Genomic DNA, 19,557 nt, shown 5'->3' with positions numbered 1-19,557 from the left:
TTCATGCTGTTGCCTGGATACTGGGGCCGTAGAGGTGGCCTTGACCGAGAGGGAAATGAAATGGCCAGTGCTAATGGCTATCAGGAGACAAGCTTCAAAGCCACCAGGGCCCAATCTGACGAATGTAAACAACTTTCTCATAAACAGGAAAAACGTCTCCTCCCCACAAAACCGTCCTCTAATTCTAAGTGACTGAACTAGGCACAAAAAATCTATTGCAGATCGGGCATTTCTCTCTCTCTCTCGCTCACTCGCTCTCTCTCTCTCTCTCTCTCTCTCTCTTATGCTTTTTATCACAGAACAAGGCAGAAAATATATTGTTACATTTTTATAGATTACTGTAATAAATGCTATGTCAGTTAGCGCTGCACCATTCAGATACTTTATTTATTACCTGGAAATGACTTGGAAAAACACACATAAACCAAATATAAATATAAATAAAACATAGACTGCACGAGAGTGTTTAGCGCTTTAGCATGTTTAACATTCACATCCCCTCATTTCAGATATGAATAAAACACCAGGTCATGCATAGACTTTTTAAAGTTCAATTTACATGTATATATATATATATATATATATATATATTACATTTTTGTTATTTAAATGTATATATATTACATTTTTGTTATTTAAATGTGTGTATATATATACCATTTTTGTTATTTAAATGTATATATATATATATATATATATTACATTTTTGCTGGAGCACCACTCAAATCTTCTCCTCCCATTTCCCTTGATTCCCATGTTTGCTACCTGTGCGTATATCAACAGCGCAGCTGAGTTTTAGGTTGCCAGGTTGAGGTCACAAATGGGTTGTAATTTTTATGTTCATTATCAATTGTGTGAGTAGGATGCGTTTCACGCAGTATCTGGCAACTGGACAACTTTGGGTTAATGTATATATTCCAAGTTCCCACCAGTCCCTTCCTTTGTTGTATCTACGGCGCAAGGACGTGCCTTCCTTGATGGGTGATATGTCAGGGTCATGGACCTGTTTTGTTGTGTTTTTTTTTTCCCCACATGCTCCCCGTAAACCAGTTTCTCCCATGTGTGATTGTCACATTTCAGATGTGTCTCATTACCTTGTTTAGTCCTGTATTTAAAGTGTTGTCTGGCCTATGTTCCATTGTCCAGTGTTAAACGTCTTGATGTCCTACGTGTGTCTCCATCCTGCCCTGTCTTTCCCTGCATTTGGATTATTAAAAATACGGGAGTACAGGAGTATTTGTTGCCCTAGAGAAGCGATTTTCAGTGATGGCATGCAAAAGGTGATTAAGCTACTTTCTGTATTCATTACTAGTGTGTTATTTCTCACTTCCTCTCCTGTTACTGTATATATCTGTCCTCCTCACTTTGTTTCACACATATACGCACACATCTGAGTCAAATAACTGCGAGAAACTTAAACTCTCTTCAAATGTGCCCTCAGTGTGAATAGAAAGGTGAGAAGGACAATATTTATTTTAAAACCACATTTATAAGCATTTGTAGGTTGGCGATCTGGTGGTCTTGTAAAGTAGGATGTTGTAGGTCTGCAAAACGCTTTGGCAGCACATCACACATTGAGTTTGACAGAAAGCATGTTGAAAATGCAGTGTAAACCGATAACGAAATTTACAATATATATAATACAATAATACAATATATATTTTGTTCATTATTGAGGGAAATACTAGTCCAGGAACCCATAAATCGCTTTATTTTCAACATCTAGACGCTGTCAGTTTAAAAATCACAGTTCAGGTCTGCTTATCTGAATTACATGGCAACCCTTGCACAGTGTGTAATTTGAGCACAGCTAATATAGCTCAACATCTTCCCTCGAAGATCAACACAGATGTGGGCTTGTGTACATAACTGCCTAAACCCTAATTACCATAATTACATGTATGAGGCACAGTTATGGTTCAGTTGTACAACAAGCAGTGTAAATGGACAGGAAAATACAGGCTATTTTCTTTAATTCCCTCTTTTGTTGGCATTTCTTAAACGGATGGCCGAACAAACCTTAGCCTCTAGTATTAGACCAAAGCCATTACTCAGCCATTAGTCTAAATGAGATAACCTCTAAACTGCAAAAAAAAAATGGAGCGATCTTTTCAACAAGACACCCAGTCGGATCGGTTTGAGGGAAGCCATTAAAAATGGCAGTTTTCCCAAAAGCCAAACCATCTGTTCATTCAGAATTTAGTGTAATCATCATATCTTTTTTCAAATTCTGAAGCATGGAAGGTAGATGAAGAGGAAGGGAGAGAGTCTTTAACCAAAAAATAAAAAATCTGTTTGCTCATAACCAGTCATCCGTTTTTGCCTTATTAAACATCAGACCATCTGTTAATATTGATTCATTATTAAAACAATACAGCCCCTACAGTTAATTGAGTGTGAATAATCTGAATAATCCAATGTGGAGGGTTTGTGCGGTTTAATTCATAAAACTGCACAGCACACTGAACTCACATACGGTAATCCCCATCGGATCTCTGTGGCGGTTATATAAATTTCATAATTTCTTTCATGGTTTATGAAAGCCAGCGGGAGGTCAGCTGGATGCCCCCTGGGCCGTCCTGAAACACAGGTTATGAAAATCCAAAAGACAGGTGGTGTTACAAAGAAGAGAAAACAGTCACCTGCAAATTAATTCAGTGCGTTGGTGATGCCATGGTCTGTTTTTTTATTCTTTTATTCTGAATTCACCTATACCTCACATTCCTTTTCGATTTCAAACACATTTAATAGTCTAATGGGGTTGTTGTTGTGCATTTTGAACATATTTGGGTCAAGTGTTTGTCGTCCAAATAGGTGGCGTGGTAAAGAAACAGAGGTTGCTGAAAAGGAAAAAAGGGAGGAAATGGTAGGAAGTCACTAGAATGACAGAAAGAACTTAACGCTGTGCTGTTTTTTTATTCAGCCATTGTTTTTTTTTTCATATAATGTATCAAAAGTCATTTTTGGATCTGTAACAGAAGTGATCTTCCCTAAAAAACAGGAATATTGAAACAATAGCCTGAAAATATGTTTAGGAGGGAAAAAACTTTATTTGGGAAACCTGTATTTCCCAAATGTGATGTTATATATATATATATATATATATATATATATATATATATATAGAGAGAGAGAGAGAGAGAGAGAGAGAGAGAGAGAGAGAGAGAGAGAGAGAGAGAGAACATGTGACTGTACATTTAATATTTCACAATTGCAACTCTCTCAATTATGACTATCTTGCAATTGTGTTTTAGGTTTCATACTTACAACATATTTTCTCACAGCCAGAGTATTTATGTCATAATGTTATTATTTCTTCTTTTAAACTCCTCCAATTGACCCCTCACAAGGAGTTTGATTGACAAGCAATCTGACCAATCATAATGCTGAATCTTTCATTTTTTACAACACACAGACCAGACAGGAGAATAGATTAACATCATTGGACTTTGGCCTGTATTGACATATTTCAATGATTGAAATGAGATAACCTTCTGATGTTCATTCATGTTTATTTCATGTTATAACTACCGTAGTAAAGTACTCTTAACTCCTTGGATATGAATTAGATTTACAGAAGATCTTTTTACTAAATTTCTCTTTTCGAAAGTGTTTTTGTCCACCTTTACCCATTGACCGGTTGAACAACCTGTTTCCAACCTTTCGATTCATCTGATCTTCCACCATCTTTGCTGTTTAAACATAGACAGAGAGCGAGAGAGAGCGAGTCATTGATTTTGTCACCTATCTTATTCTCAATGATTTGTCAGTGGGAGACACTAAGCTTTGTCAATAAAAGGCCACACACTGTTCCAGAAATGCCACTGTGGCGACAGTCTAGATGATTACAGTGAATCTGTCCCTGCAGAAATTCATTATGGATCAGCCACGTGAGGCTCTAGTGTTCGGCTCTTATTAGTTTATCTACATTTCTCAGTAGTGAGGTAGAAGTGTAGCTGTTCTTTAAACTAAGGAGTAGCTTTCTGTATTAGTGGCAGTGTTATCAAATACAGCATTATATTTGCTCTCAAAATATATTAGCAATCAAGCAAGTGTCTGTTGCCAGAATCAGAGTTAAAGTGCCCCTATTATGGCATATGAAAGGTTCAGGTTTTGGTTTTGGGAGTCCCCAACAACAGGTTTACATGCATGCAAGGCAAAAAAAAAACTTTCATTGTCTTATAATATGCATTTGTTTTTACCTTACTTGCTCAATGACTCCCAAACAATTCGCTTAACAATTAGTTTTTTCCGAACCCCTCCTTGCGTGACGCTAATTTGCAGTGATTGCTCTGAATGGTCTCATTTTTATTTCATCATGCATGTAATGCCTGATAAAGCAGTGTTTGTGAGCGCAGTGCTGCTTTGTGTACAGCATTACCGGAGAAACCGCTATTTTTACGCTCCAAGGCATCTAGTGGCAAAGATTGAATTTGCATTTTGATTCAGACCAATGGGAAAAGAACAAGTGGGTGGGCAATATGTTAATGTTTCATGTTGACACCAACATGAAATGGCATGGGATTCGTTTAAAAAACGACTTGTTTCAATGATTCAGAGTCGACTCTTTCTTTTCAGAGACAATAACTTTATACACAGTGCACTTTCAGATTTATATCTTAGAGCTGTGTTACACACGGCATAAACAGTAATTTTCACAATTCCATAATATAGGGGCACTTCAATGATTTTTGAGTCATTTGAATCAGTTCTTTTAAATGAATCAGTCTGAATGGTTCGGAAAGTATCTGAATTAATTCACTGAACAAGAGAGGTTACTAAAGAGGTAAAACAAGTACCACAGTGGTTCTCAAGAGATTCTCAGTAGATCATAAGTACTGTAGTTTATTGTACAAAACTTAATTTAGAATTTATGGCTCTGGGAAAACTAATAACTACTCAGTGCATTTGCAAGTAGTACAAACCATGACACACTGAAAGTGTATAATTGTGAATATGTCTTCCATAATCTAAAATGTTAACTTGTTTCCTTTGAACATCCTCTACAAAAAATATTTTCGGTGTACTGTAGGGGATCAGATTAAACTCTACTGTTGCTACTAAACCACATACAGACATCTGTCAGAGTATAATGAAGGGTGACAGCAGGACTAGAGGACATATGGCCAGCCCTAAACCCTGTGTTTGTGTCTATTTTGTGTCTCGTCTCTTGTGTGTGAAGGGCCAATTAAGTTTGGAATATTTATTTAACAAATTCTGCTTAGAATGTTTTGTTCTTACAGTTTCAAATTGACTCGAAGCCCAGAGTGATAACGAGAGAAAGAAAGAGTGAGGAAACCGAGGCAGGATAAGTTAGAGAGGGCAACATGAGCAGAATATGCACTCTGTTGTTGTCAAGGTACTAAATATAAGCCTTTCAAGTGTCTGAGAGTACGTGGGTGTGCATGAGTATATGTGCTCGAAGGCAAAAATCTCCCACAAAACCCTTCTTTCTCTCACTTGCTGATAACATAATTGTTTAATAGATTTAAGTAGCGATAAAGGGTCTCGACTCTGGGCTAATGAAGTAGCAAGGAACTTCAGATAAGTGCCTGTAATCTACTATGCCTGTTGCAGGAAATGCTAACCTCTTCAGAGATCGCTCAGATAGGTGCGTGCTACTATAGCGGGTTTCTCATTTAGCAACAGTGTGTTTGTGCAAGTTGGAAAAAAAACAAACATTTCAAATGCAAGGTTAATGTGTCCATAAATCAATTAACATTTTATGCTACGCATGAACTTTGAAGCTCTGTTGATTTGTGCTGAAAATGATTGCTTGCAAACCTAGCGAGAGCTGTTTTGAATAGCTTGCCCAATAATGGTTCTGTGTTTGTAATGTGTTTTCAATAAGCGTGAACACTGTTTTTATTGAGAAAGGCTGTGAGGTGATGAAATCCAAATTCTCATTTTGTCTCCAAAGGTTTAGTTGTTATTTTGTGTATTGGATAATTTCAGATTGATAAGGTTTAACATGCAAAGTTTGATATTTCATAAGCGCTGTTCTCTATTTTGCTGCTTTTAAGATTCTTCTTCAATGTGTAGGGCTAAAAATGCAGCTGCGGTAATGTACAGTTGTCATATATACACATTTCCCATTAGTCAGATGAGCTGTTGGCACTGGACATTGCTAGATATTCATCCACATTTCATTCCTTTATGTCTTTAGTTCTGCAGCTTTCGTTTACTTTCATCACATCATTTATTTTTCATCATAATGCCTTCTCTCTCCCTCTTAACCGCGGATATTGACAGATGGATGGATGAAGCGCTGAAAGAATTCACGGGGCGAGCAAATAGATGTGGGGGGGGGGAGATCGCACGTGTGCACGTGCAGCCTGATGTGTTGCATTTCTCTGTAACTCACGCTCTCATATTTGTGTATAATTTAACAGAATGAGAGCAAAAGAGATAGATTCAGATTAATGCATTGTGGAAAACACTTTGCTTTGAGGGAAGCATGGGAATCTCATGCTTGGATGGGTGTATGGACATACAGACAGACAGAGAGATCTGCCTGTTCATCCAGTAGAGCATTTGTGAGGTCAGGTACTGATGTTGAATGAGAAGACCTGGCTTTCAATCCCTGTTTCAGTTCATCCCAAAGGCCTTTATGTCAGGACTCCATGTGGATCATTCAAAACTCATCCAACCACGTCTTTATGGACCTTTCTTTGTGCACAGGAGCACAGTCATGCTGGAATAGAAAAGGGTCTTTCCCGAACTGTTTTCTTAATGTTGGAAGCATAGCATTCTAGGTGTCTTCTTTAGTACAATTATAATCGGAGTTACATTTTTAAATGTCCAGGCTCTTCCAAGCTTTATAATGGCAGTGAATGGGTTGATATTTTGAAGTCCAATAAAGTACATCCATCCATCATAAAAATTGCTCCATGCGGCTCCGGAGGGTTAAAAAAGGCTTTCAATGTGTCGAAAGCGAATCTATGTGTTTGTGTATGTAAAACATCCAAACATCCATATAAACCATAAAATGTAGTTTCCCTATGCTTGTCCATGAGAAAGAAGATAGAGATTACAGTTTATAAATTTTTAAACATGGATATTTTTATGACACAAACGAATTGATTCACTTCAGATGGCCTTTATTAACCCCTGGAGCTGTGTGTAGCACTTTTTATGATGGATGGATGCACTTTTTTGGTCTTCAAAATCTTGACCCCCATTTACTGCCATTATAAAGTTCGGAATTTCGGATATTTTTTCACATAACTCCGACTGTATTCATCTGAAAGTAGAAAAAGTCTCATACTCCTTTGGATAGCTTGGGGGTGAGTAAATCGTGGGGTAATTTTTAATTACCAGCCCCATACCATTATCCTCCACCAAACTGTACAGTTGGCACAATACAGTCAAGCAGCCAATGTTCTCCTGGCATCTGCCAAACCCAGAACCGCAAATCACCCGAACAGAAAAGTGTGGTTTGTCACTCCACAGAACAGGTTTCCACTGCTCCAGTGTCTGGTGGTAGATATTTTACACTTATTTGATCCTTTTCTTTGTATCTGCACACTCACAGAAGCACATATGGAATCGAGGAAAGAAAAAATTGTGGAAAATTACTCTGATGGGCTGCTTAAAAGCCGAGACCTTTAAATTGTCATTTGAAGTGCTCTCTTGCCGTCCAGGAGAGAGTGGTTCTGAAATCTAAGCGCTGAACTGATCCAAAGCATAACGGCACGGCGGAGAGTGAGCTGTAATTATGGCTGGGCAATTTGCCGTGGTTAATGTGGGCCTCGGGCACAGAGGGTGAGAGAGAGAGGGATGATGGGTAACAGGATGTGATCATAGCTTTGTATCATGCAGAGGTCATGGAGGAGGCAATGGCTGAATCAGAGAGAGAGAGAGAGAGAGAAAGAGTCTGTTTTCTGTGTGTGCACCTGTTAACATTATTGAGCTCTTGTGTAACACCTCTGTGTCTGTCCTGGTTCTTGCGCTGTTAATCTGTCCGGTCAGATATAGAAGTTCAAGTCCAGCCCAACAGGTCGCTGGAAAAAAAAAAGCGGATCAGAACTGTTTTTACCACTACTTACATTCACCCAAATGTGAATTATGGGTATTAAATATAAACCTCTTTCACCTCTTAATCTTGTGAATCCTGTACGGAGTGATAAAACAACTCTAACTCCCGTTAAAAGAGGACTTAATCTAAGCACTGCTGTCTCTCTGCATTTCCATTAAAACATGCTTGATTTCCATGAACTGAGTGTAATCTCGTGTAAAACGCACACACCATTGTGTTCCAGGATTGTAGCAAATGATTAACATGAAGATGCATGCTTATATCACCACAACATGAGTCACATCGCTCACAGTTGATCAGTTTTAAGTGCTGTGGGTTTGTTCCGAGGCAGTAGGAGCGCTTTGGACACTGTGTGGGATGAAGACAGATAGATGGAGCATAGTTTTTACATGTTACTTTGTTGTGCTGTACTGTATATACTGTAAGAAAATATTAAATGTAGTAGCATGTAACATTTCTTTTTTTTTTTTATTAAATGTTCACGGTCTAACCAGATACACTATAATTTGGGGTCAGTAAGATTTTTTTTTTTAATTGCAATAATATTTTACAATATTCCTGTTTTACTGTATTTTAATATAATATAGTATAATGAAAAAAGAGTCCAGTTGCATGCTTTATTCTAGTGATGCATCAACCCAGTCCTGTTCTCCATCCAGTCGTGATCTTCTTTCCTCTTCACCACACTATTTTCTTTGCTTGGTGATGTGTTTGTCATGCTGAATCACTGTGTGATTGTCACTTTATCGGTTGTTTCTTTTTCTCTCTCTCTCTCTCTCTCTCTCCTTTATCTCTGTTCACACACATCTTTCCATCTATCAGGCTACACTTCTTTCTCTTTTCCTCTCTCTTCTTCCAGACTGTGATATAATTACACAATCTGTCCTGCCAGAGTGGGACATTATTTTTTGGCCAATAGCTACCTGATCGTGTGTGTGTGTGTGTGTGTGTGTGTGTTTATGAGCAGACTACAGCCTGTAGTTTATAGGCACACTACAAACAGACACACACAATCTTATATGACCATGATTTACCCACACATTCTAAAGTATAAAAAGCAGGCCATTATTATAGCATGGGCTTTGGTATGTTGAGTCATTAACTCTGCCTTTTTAAATACAGAAGAAAATAAATGACAGCATAAAATAAATATCTTGAAACATGAGATCATCTAGTGTGTTAATGTGGCAGGAATGTGAGGGAGTAACTGTGCTTACATTGTGCTGTGATTGGCTGATTGTGCTGTCAGCTGGGCCTGTCCTCCTCTTTTCAGAAGTCCACCGCACATCACGACTCTTAAATTCATCCTACAAACTATAGAGTGGAATGCTGGGATGTGTTTGTATTGTATATATCAGTATGTTATGTGTTGGTATATTTTGCGTGTAGTAGAGCTTGGCAGGTGTCCCTCGAGGTGTGACTGTGTTCTTGCATGCCTGAGTGACCCTACAGCTACACAAATGCTCAAACAAACACACACACACACACACACACACAAGTCGCCCGCTCCTGTGTATCAGCTCTGCTCTGTTTGTTTCCCTGTCCCACATTTAAAACACCATGATGCAATCATGCATGCTCATTGTTTTATGTTTGGTTTCTATTAGTTTGCATTGTTTTTCTTTGTTTTGTATGATTTTCTTTTGTTGTTTGCTGATTTTTTTTAATGATTTTGTTTTATTTAATTTTTAATTTTTATTTTTTGTGTTTTTTTTATGTAATTCTGATATATGCCTTTTTCTTTTTCCTACAATGAGGTAATGTCAGGTTTTATTATTATTATTATTATTATTATTATTATTATTATTATTATTATTATTATTATTATTATTATTATTATTATTCATTGGGGGACATTTTTAGAGTTTTATTTTTATTTTTGTATTTATTTTACACTTTATACATTTTTACACTTTATACATTTTAGAGTTTTATTTTAGTTGTTGTTTAACACCTTTTTGTTTTGTTTTGTTGTTTGTTTTATTTGTTTAACATAATTTTGTCTGGAGTGTTTTTTGTTTGTTTGTTTGTTTTTGGTCTTGTTTTGTAGTTTGGTGATCTTTTATTTTATTTTATTTTTTGGTATGTTTTTTTTTGTGATTATTTTTGATGATTGAGTATTTATTATATTTAATTTTTGTTTTGTTTTGTTTTTATTTGTTTTGTTTATGTATAGATCTGATATGTGCCTTTTTCTTGTTCCCACAAAGAGGTATTGTCAGTTTTTTTGTTCCTTGGGAGACATTTTCAGAAATCTGGAAAGATTTTTCTTTCTTTCTGTTCTTTTTATTTCTTTTTCTTTCTTTTTTAAGAGGGAAAACAAACCTGCCCACACACATAATTAAGGATGTTTACAGAGTGTCTGAGTCTGTCACTTTCCTCTCATTTCACTGACACACAGGACTTTAAATTTATCGAGTGAATCAACTGAACTGATCTCAGAGCTGTGCTGAATCTCGGTGCTGTCTGTGTTTGTGCTGGACAGCTGCTCTGAGTGCAGGATTTGTTTTCCTGGGAACATTTTTGGACTCGTAACAGGATAAAAGGATCTGACCAGCTCTGCTGATGGTTCTTTGATGTCTGCCTTTGTTCTGCCCGCCGAGTGTGTGTGTGTGTGTGTGTGTGTGTGATGTGGAACTGATGTCTGTGTGTGAGCCTGTTACTGCACAGAGGTAGAAAGAAGCAGAAGCATCAGATTAGAAAAGTGTGTACATTTTGTGTACAAGTAGTGTGTGTTTGTGTAGGCTAGTTTGAAATTGATCTCTGGTTTTCATTTTTCCGCCAAGGGCATAGCCGTGATGTCGGAAAATTGAGGCAATTTCAAACTGGAATAGTATGAAAGGAATCTGATTGATTTGTTCAAGGCTTGCACCAATATCATTTTTATTTTAGGCCTTTTTGCCGCTTTTCTTTGTAGCAGTTGTGTTGAGTGGACAGGAAATGATGAGAGAGGTTGACGGTATGAGATCAGGAATCTGGACTTGTATTGTCCAACCCTGAAAATATTAAGAAAAAATATGAATAACCTTTTAAACATTTTACATTGAAAATGTCTCATGGTTGATTTGTTGCAGATTGGAAGATCAGAATGAAAAATAAAATGACCATGATTATTTTTTTAATACTCATAATGAGATTATGTATCATTACATAATATTTTTATGTTAATAGTTCTTTCTGAATAATTAACAATGAGATTAACATAATGATCTGCAAAGCTTTTATTTAGAAAGAAAGAAAGAAAGAAAGAAACCTAAACCATGTATTCATTTATTTATTTTTTTAATCTAAATTTAGGTAGGGGGTGATTTGTAAAGTGATATAAAAATATATATATTAATAAAACAATATATATATATATATATATATATATATATATATATATATATATATATTTTTTTTTTTTTTTTTTTTTTTTTTTTTTTTTTTTTTTTGCACATTAAACAGATTGAAGTAATACGTTAAATAATGTGACTTCTGTTCTTAAAAGTCAGATTTTGCCTGTTATTACAGCATATCAGAGAGTCATTTCTCAAATGGCACTGTTTGCTGAGAACTGGCCACAGAGCAAGTCTGTTCTCATCCTCAATAAGCTCTTGCAGCAGTATTACTTTCAAAGTGGACGGTATGAATTAAGTTTGCATGGGAATTCTGGATCATTCTGGATCTGTATGCAGTCGATACACACAGGGGAGAATCTCTGTAAAGGTTGAAATGGCTCCACCCTGCACATTTCTGCAGAAATCTCCATCATTAGAGAACAAATATCTGTTGCTGCTCTGAGTTCTCAGAATTTGATCAGACTCATCTCAAGCGCTGCAGTGATGCTGTGGCTGTCCAGCATGACTCACTGCACATGCTGAGGGGAAGCGCACGTGTGTGTGTGTGTGTGTTTGCATGTGTATGAGGAGGAGGTTGATGAGTTTAGATGCTTAGAAACAAGCTCAGCCATATAGCTTGAACCAGTCTGCACCTGTAACCTTGCTCTAATTCAGTCCAGTGAATGTCAGCGCTACAGCCATCAGACCATGCCTCGGTCGAGAGGGGCCTGACATCAGTGTTTCACATCCTGCCCTGCTACATGCTCTGATACGATCTCCATTCCTCTCTGGGACTCTGTAATAAAAGTAATAACACTTTCCCAGACACACAGACGGACTGCTGGGAGAAAGCGCTAACTCAGCGTGGCCTCTAAGATGTCTTTCTCCTGCTCCTAGGCCTTTGGGCTGATGTGACGACTGCGCAGGGCGCCCACTGTTTCCTCCCTGTCTGTCTCGCTCTGTCCTTCTCACACACACACACACACACACACATACTAGAATTGAGCCTAGACAGATTGAATCGAGAGAGAAAAGACACTGAATACAGACAGATGAGACCTGGGAACACGGAGAAAGGAATGGAGATAGTTTTGAGGATTAATATATAACTGATTGCGTGCAGTGACATTTCAGAGACATATTAGTTGTAATTCTATTTTGACCTTATTATCAAGACTGATCTGAAAACTATAACGGCCAATGTTTCTAGGTTAGATTTTACCAGTGGTGAAAAAATGCACAGACTTCAAATGAGAGGAGAAAAAAAAGACTTGATAAAAGTCGACACTTTTAGGACAGTCTCCTCGCCTGCGCTCTCGTTCTGCAGAGAGGAGGCGCAAACACCTTTAAGGCACTCTCTTCCACAACACGAAAACGTGGCCAATTTCAACCCAAAATAAAGTTATATTTTATGCTTAGAAAGTAAAGTCTGTTTTCAGGGCCATAATGATTTTCATAATTTGACAATTAAGCACTTTCTGGAATACTCCACTGGAATACATACTATAAAAATATTATTAAATTAAAATGCAATATGTGATGTTCAGGGCGTTGAAATAAGTAATAACTTTTCCTCCAGGGTCGTGCCTGCTGTCAGTGTCAGCCAACAGAGAAAGAGCGTCCAGGAAGACAGTGATCTTAAATCTAACTCATGATGACACTGGGAAAACATTACACGTGCAGTTTTCCTGAAGATATCAGCTGACGGAGCTCTGATTCAATGCAAACATAAGTTTAGAATAAGGGTTTCATTCATGTGATATTTCACAGAAATGTATATGTATAATTATTTCGTGTTTGGGGGATTTTGGCCCTTCGGAGCTGCTAAAGCACAATGTGAGAATTCCTCCGAGGAAAGCGGTTTGGCTCAACAGAAGTAGAGCAGATGCTGCATTTCATCAGGTCTAGACTGCCTCCAAAACCACTTCTGTTCCCTAATGAAAATCCCAGCCAGGTTTATATAGCACCAAGAGCCATCACACATGCAGTTTCTGTGAGATTCACGAGAGCCGGTCATTTTCAGTGATATAAAGATGAGTAGAGTGTTTCCACCTAAACTTAATTATGTCAATATTGTTAGATAATGTGTTTCAATGTTATTTTTATTATTTTACATTTCACATGTACTTTATTGAATTATACATACAGTGCTCTCCACTAATATTGGCAGCATTAGTATATGTGAACAAAGGCGACTGTGAAAATAAATCTGCATTGCTGATCTTTTGATCTTTCATTTTAAAAAGTTGTACAAAAATTGCAAAAAAAGTTGTAGAAAAATTGCAACCTGCAAAATTGCTAAATTGCAAGTGAAACAATCGAAAGACGTTTATTATTACTACTGCAACTACAAAATTTCTTAAAAAATAGGTTGCAAATTATTTTTTTCAGTTTTAAAAAATAATTTAATATTTTTATTCATCAGCGATGCATTAAATAGATCAAAAAGGGCAGTAAAGGTTATTTCAAAGAAATTTTTTTAACTTTCTATTAAATACTGGAAATAAATATACCTGTTTCCATAAATGAACAACTATTTTCAATGTTGATAATAAAAATAAATGTTTCTAAACCAGCAAATCAGTGACACTGAAGACTGGAGTAATGATGCTGAAATATTTTTATAAAATATTTTAATTGTAATGATATTTCACAGTATTATGTTTTTTAATCAAATAAATGAGCCATGCTGGGGTTTTTTTCACAACATCTTACTTGTTTGTCCAAGTAGCTACTCCAGCACTGATGGGTTATTTGTAAAAACTAAACACAACGACTCCAACAGCATTGTTAGTCTGAGTGTGTCTGTGTGTGTATCATATTCATACAGTGTGCAATTTGGCAGCTGAGGGCGGTGAGGGGTGGGAAATGAATGAATGTGCTCCGCGACGGGAGTTTCATCCATAAGCTCCCCAAAGCGCCAAAACAGACGTGATTTAGCACCTTTTACCTTCGCCTCTCTCCCCACCAAAGGCCACTGCATTCATCCTACTGTCAGCAGCCTGCTTGATCAGCACTATCCACTATACGTGTGTGTGTGTGCGTGTGTGTGAGTGTGTGTGTGTTTTCTATGAGCCAGTAAAGTGCAACAGTGTGTTAGGTGCAGTGACAGCTTCATTACAGAAGGATGAATAGCTGAAATGTGTGTTGCATGTGGATTACACAGATTTCCCAAAATAGCTCAGAGGCTAATAGGGGGTCTGTCTCATCAGCGTACACCCTGTGATAGTATGTTGATGGCTTACAAATAAAATTAATTAAAAGGATAGAAAATCTGACATGAAATCTCTTTATAGTGTTTCAGAAAGAGTGGAGACTGTTGGGAAGCTCATCTGAAACTGTAGCTTGTCAAGTTACGCGCTATAGACACAATCTGAAGTCGTGAAGCTATGCTACGAGTTTCTATTTCATAAAAAGTAGTTAACTATACTGAAGCTACTAAAACCATTAGATATGTTATTAATGTTTGGAAGAGCGCATCTGATTATTGCCTTTAATGCTAAAAACAATATTGTAGCGCTATGCTACATCACTTCCTGTTGGAAACAGTAGCTTGTTCCAGTGTAGTTTTTGTGAGAAAGAAAGTGAGCGGAGACAGAGCAGTGGAAGAGAGGGGAGCAGGTGGGTTTTTTCGTTGTGGTTATTTTGACAATATGACTCTCCCGAGCTCTCAATCTCTCTTATGAGGTCACGGCGTACAGCTGTTCAGAAGCATTAAACTTTACAGTGGTTTTCAGGGAACATGTGGTTTTTGTAAAAACACATATTCGCCTCACAGCAGAGGCATTATGCTTTCAGGGTTTTTTTTACAAGCAAATACATTTGTGAGAAAGAAGTACTTACACTTTAGCATATCTTTTAAAAAGAGTACTTATTACAGAAATAATATACTTCAAAAGAATGTACTGATTGTGATATTTTCTAATTATTTACAATTAAGTCATTTTTATATTAAATACAATTAGCAGAATTTGGGTGCCTTTTGACCCACTTAAGTAGGACTTAAGCATTTCTTTAAATATGATTTCATTACTTATGTTTTCTTTGAAATATGGGTCAATTGTACTGCTGAATGTGCAGAAAACCATTTATGGTAAACTAAAATGTATGTTAATGTAATTTCTATTGAAAGTATATAATGCATTTGTACTAATAAAGTTGCAATTGAGTACATTTAAAGTGTATTAACTTTAAATGCCATCAAATAGCACACTACAGTTAAAATTATAATTCAGTACTTTAAATGTGCTTTAGTATGTTAGTGAATACATCAAAATAAGCACATTTAACACTATTAAGCCAATTTATTTTTCACAAGCGTAATCATCTTAAAAGTTTGTTTATATTTTAATCATAATTGTTAGACTAATATTCACGATCATTTGAGTATTTTGGAGATTATTTAAAGAAGTATGTCACCAAAGCTGTCTAAACACATGGTTTAATTGCTTGGTCCGAATCCAAATCCACTCCCACCCCGTCCTCATTTTCACATTGTATTATTTGGCTCAGAATCACAGTAAGGTAACGTCTCAAACCCCAAAAATGAAAAGCGCTGTTTCACTCACTTTTTTTTTCCCTTATGTTGTTGTCTTTTTAGTTTTCCTAAAACATCATCTGTGGGTGAATTCTGTCCTTGAACAGTGCATTGTATCTGACACATACTTACATCTGCTTCTCTCATCTGATGAGAAAAATAGACAGAGTAAGGAAAGTTGGTATCTAGATGAATCTGGATCTGGAAGGATAAGCTTCTTACCACTGTCTCTCTCTTTCTATTTCTCTCTCTCCGTAGGGAGTGGATCTTGTTTCTGTGGCGCCTGGGAGACTCAGTGTTTGTCTCCACTCCGTCCTCTTGCTCTCTCCATCCCTTATTTCGTTTTGCTGTCTATACACTTTCTCATTCTCCTTAAAGGATTAGTTAGTGATCATCCTGTCAGCGTTTAATCACAGAAACCTGGATGGCTTTGTGGAAGACGAAAGAAGAATTTTTGAAAAATGTTCTGGTAGCTCCATACAATAACAATGAATGGGAACGGAGACGTTGAATTTTCAGAAAGGACACAAAAGCATCATAAATATGTATATTTCAGATAACTTAAGTGGATTCCAAGTCTGCTTCTGTGAGGAACAGATGGAAATGTAAGCCATTAATCACTAATTGATTCAAATGATCAAATGATTCAAAATATTGAATCATTGAGTTGAATCTGACAGTTTGTTTGTAAATTATTAATTCAGACTGGTCAACCAATTAACTCTTTCCCTGCCAAACATGGAATTTTCTGTGTTTCCGTGTTGTCACTGTTATGCAAGAGGGGGCGCTATTACGCATCTCCCAAATGAGTATAGAATGTCCTGATCAAAAACACAGGCAAGGAAGATGCAGAAATTAGAGATGTCATTTGTAAGCATATGCATATGAAAAAAATGTGATCATTCTTTATTTTACATATATATATATATATATATATGTTGTTGTTGTTGTTTTTAAGTTAATTAAAAATGTAAAGATTTTTTTTACTTGATTGCTCCAATACCTGTTTTTTTGTAATTTCATGGAAAAAAGTGAATGCCACATTCTTCAAAATGTCTCTTTCTGTTTCCATATAAGAAAACAGGGTATGAGGGTGAGTAAATAATAACATTATTTTCATATTTCAAAAACCGGGGGTCTCATCTATGTGTAATTCTTTACATATACACATCATATCCATGTGTGTGCATACCGAATGCCATTGACCTTCACATGTTAAATAGGCTTGGAAATAATTTATTATGAAATTGCACATGGCACATTTGGTGTGTCGGATAAGTGTTTGTGTTTCCGTGTTCTGTCGTGTGTGCCGTGTCCCTCGCTTCGGGTATGGATTTCACTTTAAAGCCCTTCTCTGCTGGGAACGACAAATCATGGCAATTAGGCTGATGTGGACGAGGTTACGCTATGCATTATTAATCAGTCTGGTCATTAGTGCTCCAGTAGCACACCCAGAAAGCAGATCTTATATCAGTAGGCTAGTGCCAGGGCTCTTTAGCTTAGCACTGGCTTTAGCAGCAGTTTTTAGATGGAGATCTGGGGCCAAAAGAAGTTAACCCCCCGGTGTGCAGTTTTCAAGCAAAAGGGGGAGCTGGGGGACAGGGTTAAAGCAGGGGAAAGTATATGTGATAGGCTCATTATGTTAGCACTTGTGTGTGTTTACCTACGTGCACCCTCAGGAATTTGTGTGCACTGACAGAGTCTCTAAATGCATGCTGTGCTGATATAAATGAAGGAGTAAAAACAGCCTAAAAATGTAAACCACTTGTTTTGCTGAAGGAGAATAAGTAAAGAGGTTGTTACGGGTAAAATTCCTCTATAGACAAACAACACAACCATTAGAAATAGTGGTGGTGGTTTGCCTCTGTAGCTGGCTATGGACTTTTGCTATCAAAACACACATCGAACATCTTTAGTATGTCTGCATTTCTCCAAAACATTTGATTATGAATGTGGTTGTGTTTGCTTGTTTGTTTGTCGGTTTGTTTGTTGGTTTGTTCTTTATTTTTGTTTTGTTTGCATTTGTTTGCATTGTTAATCTTTTGTTCTCTTTCTAGTCTGTTTATTTTCGTTGTTTATCCACAATCATTTTAATCATTTGTTTGTTTTCTTTTTTGCATTTGTTAATCTTTCTTTCTCTTTCTTTCTTTCTTTCTTTCTTTCTTCTTTCTTTCTTTCTTTCTTTCTTTTTAATAGCTTATCAATATTAGATGTTCATTGGTCATTCATCCTTCTTTCTTTACAAATTTATTCACATTTGTTTTATTCATTGATTTTCTTGTTTTTGTTCATCTAGCAATAAAGTAGACACCATGTCAATTTTTCAAGTAATAATTTCTAGTAAACAGCGCTAGTAATTACTGTAAGCAAAAGACTAAATGGTAGATGCCTAACAAATAATGCTGGACTGCTTTCTTAGAAGTGTACAAAGTCAAAAGACATTTTTTTAGCCTATTTAGCAGCATTTTTGCACATAGATTATATAAATATCACATGTTTGCTTGCAATGAATTACTTGATGCTTGATTTACATTCATTTTGGCATGTAAAAGCACATTAGTGAGCTGTTAGCGCTGAATGTGTCATCGCTGAGCTGACCACCTGTTAGCAGTACCACTGTTTCCAGATCATGTCTTTAATTTGAGTTTGTGCTGTATAGTAATTGGCTACATGCCGCCTCACTGACCTCAGGTCAGCCGCTCACCGTCATGAGTCACAGCGCAGACAGGATTACAGCTGAGCACAGTCACCCTGGAGGCCCAATTACTGCTTGTTTAAACAGGAGCATTGTCTGATCCGGGATCAGTGTAAGAGAGCGGGGAGAGGTCATTGAGTATGCTGCTGCTGGTTTGAATGTAGCTGCTTTTCACTGATCCAAGGACTGAGGTGGATTTTGCTGAGTTTGCAGAAGTGTTTGAGTGACTTGACAAAGAAGAAACACTCCTTCTCGCACACACTTATCATTTCCCAGGTGTTGTCGGGCGGATGGTATCAGGATGATGGGTGGTAGAGATGAGAGCGTGGGCAGGGAGTTCTGCTGAGTTTGAGATAGTGTGTGTGTGTGTGTGTGTGTGTGTGTTTGTATAATGGCTGTAGTTAAAGACATGATTAATATGCAGTGTAGGCAGAGTGACAGAGGTGCGTGTGTCATCAGAGCTGGGCTGTGTAACAGGGCCTCTGGAATATTCCCATATGTATCCTCATACAGCATTATGTTAAGCAGAACATAATGCAGAAAGAGTCTTTATTCTCAGACTCGTATATGAGTGTATACTGTAGATAGTAAAGCAGGTGTAAGGTTTCCGACGTGGAGGTGTTCTTTTTTTGTTCATTAATTCATATTCATTAATTTTTGTCCATTTGTTGGTTTGTTTAATAGTTTGCCCTTTGTTAGCTCTTTCTTGTTCATTTGTAATCTTTTTTGTGATTATCATTTTCATTTTTTTATTGTAGATTCATGCTTGTCTCTGTTCTTTCTTTTTTTTTTCCTTTTTTTTATTTGAACATTGTTTTGAACATACTGTGTTTTTGTTTTGCATGTATTAATTCTGTCATTCTTTTTCTTTTGCGTGTACTTTCTTTTCAATCACTTGTTTTTGTTTGCATTTGTCTGTCTCTCATGTATTGTTTGCTTATTTGTTTGATCTTTCCTTCTTTGTGTC

The 19,557-nt window shown here is 36.9% G+C and overlaps 1 protein-coding gene across 4 annotated transcripts in view; it reads left to right on the top strand.

Moving 5' to 3' along the window:
- The window catches only part of LOC113041081 (extracellular sulfatase Sulf-2-like), a 140,127-nt gene that overhangs the window by 62,416 nt on the left and 58,154 nt on the right, over positions 1-19,557 (top strand). The gene's annotated exons all lie outside the window — the stretch shown is intronic.

The sequence above is a fragment of the Carassius auratus genome, chromosome 23 (genome assembly GCF_003368295.1).
Source record: "Carassius auratus strain Wakin chromosome 23, ASM336829v1, whole genome shotgun sequence".
NCBI lineage: Eukaryota > Metazoa > Chordata > Actinopteri > Cypriniformes > Cyprinidae > Carassius > Carassius auratus.
The sequence above is the reverse complement of the archived record's forward strand: the minus strand, read 5'-3'. Positions and strand labels throughout refer to the sequence as shown.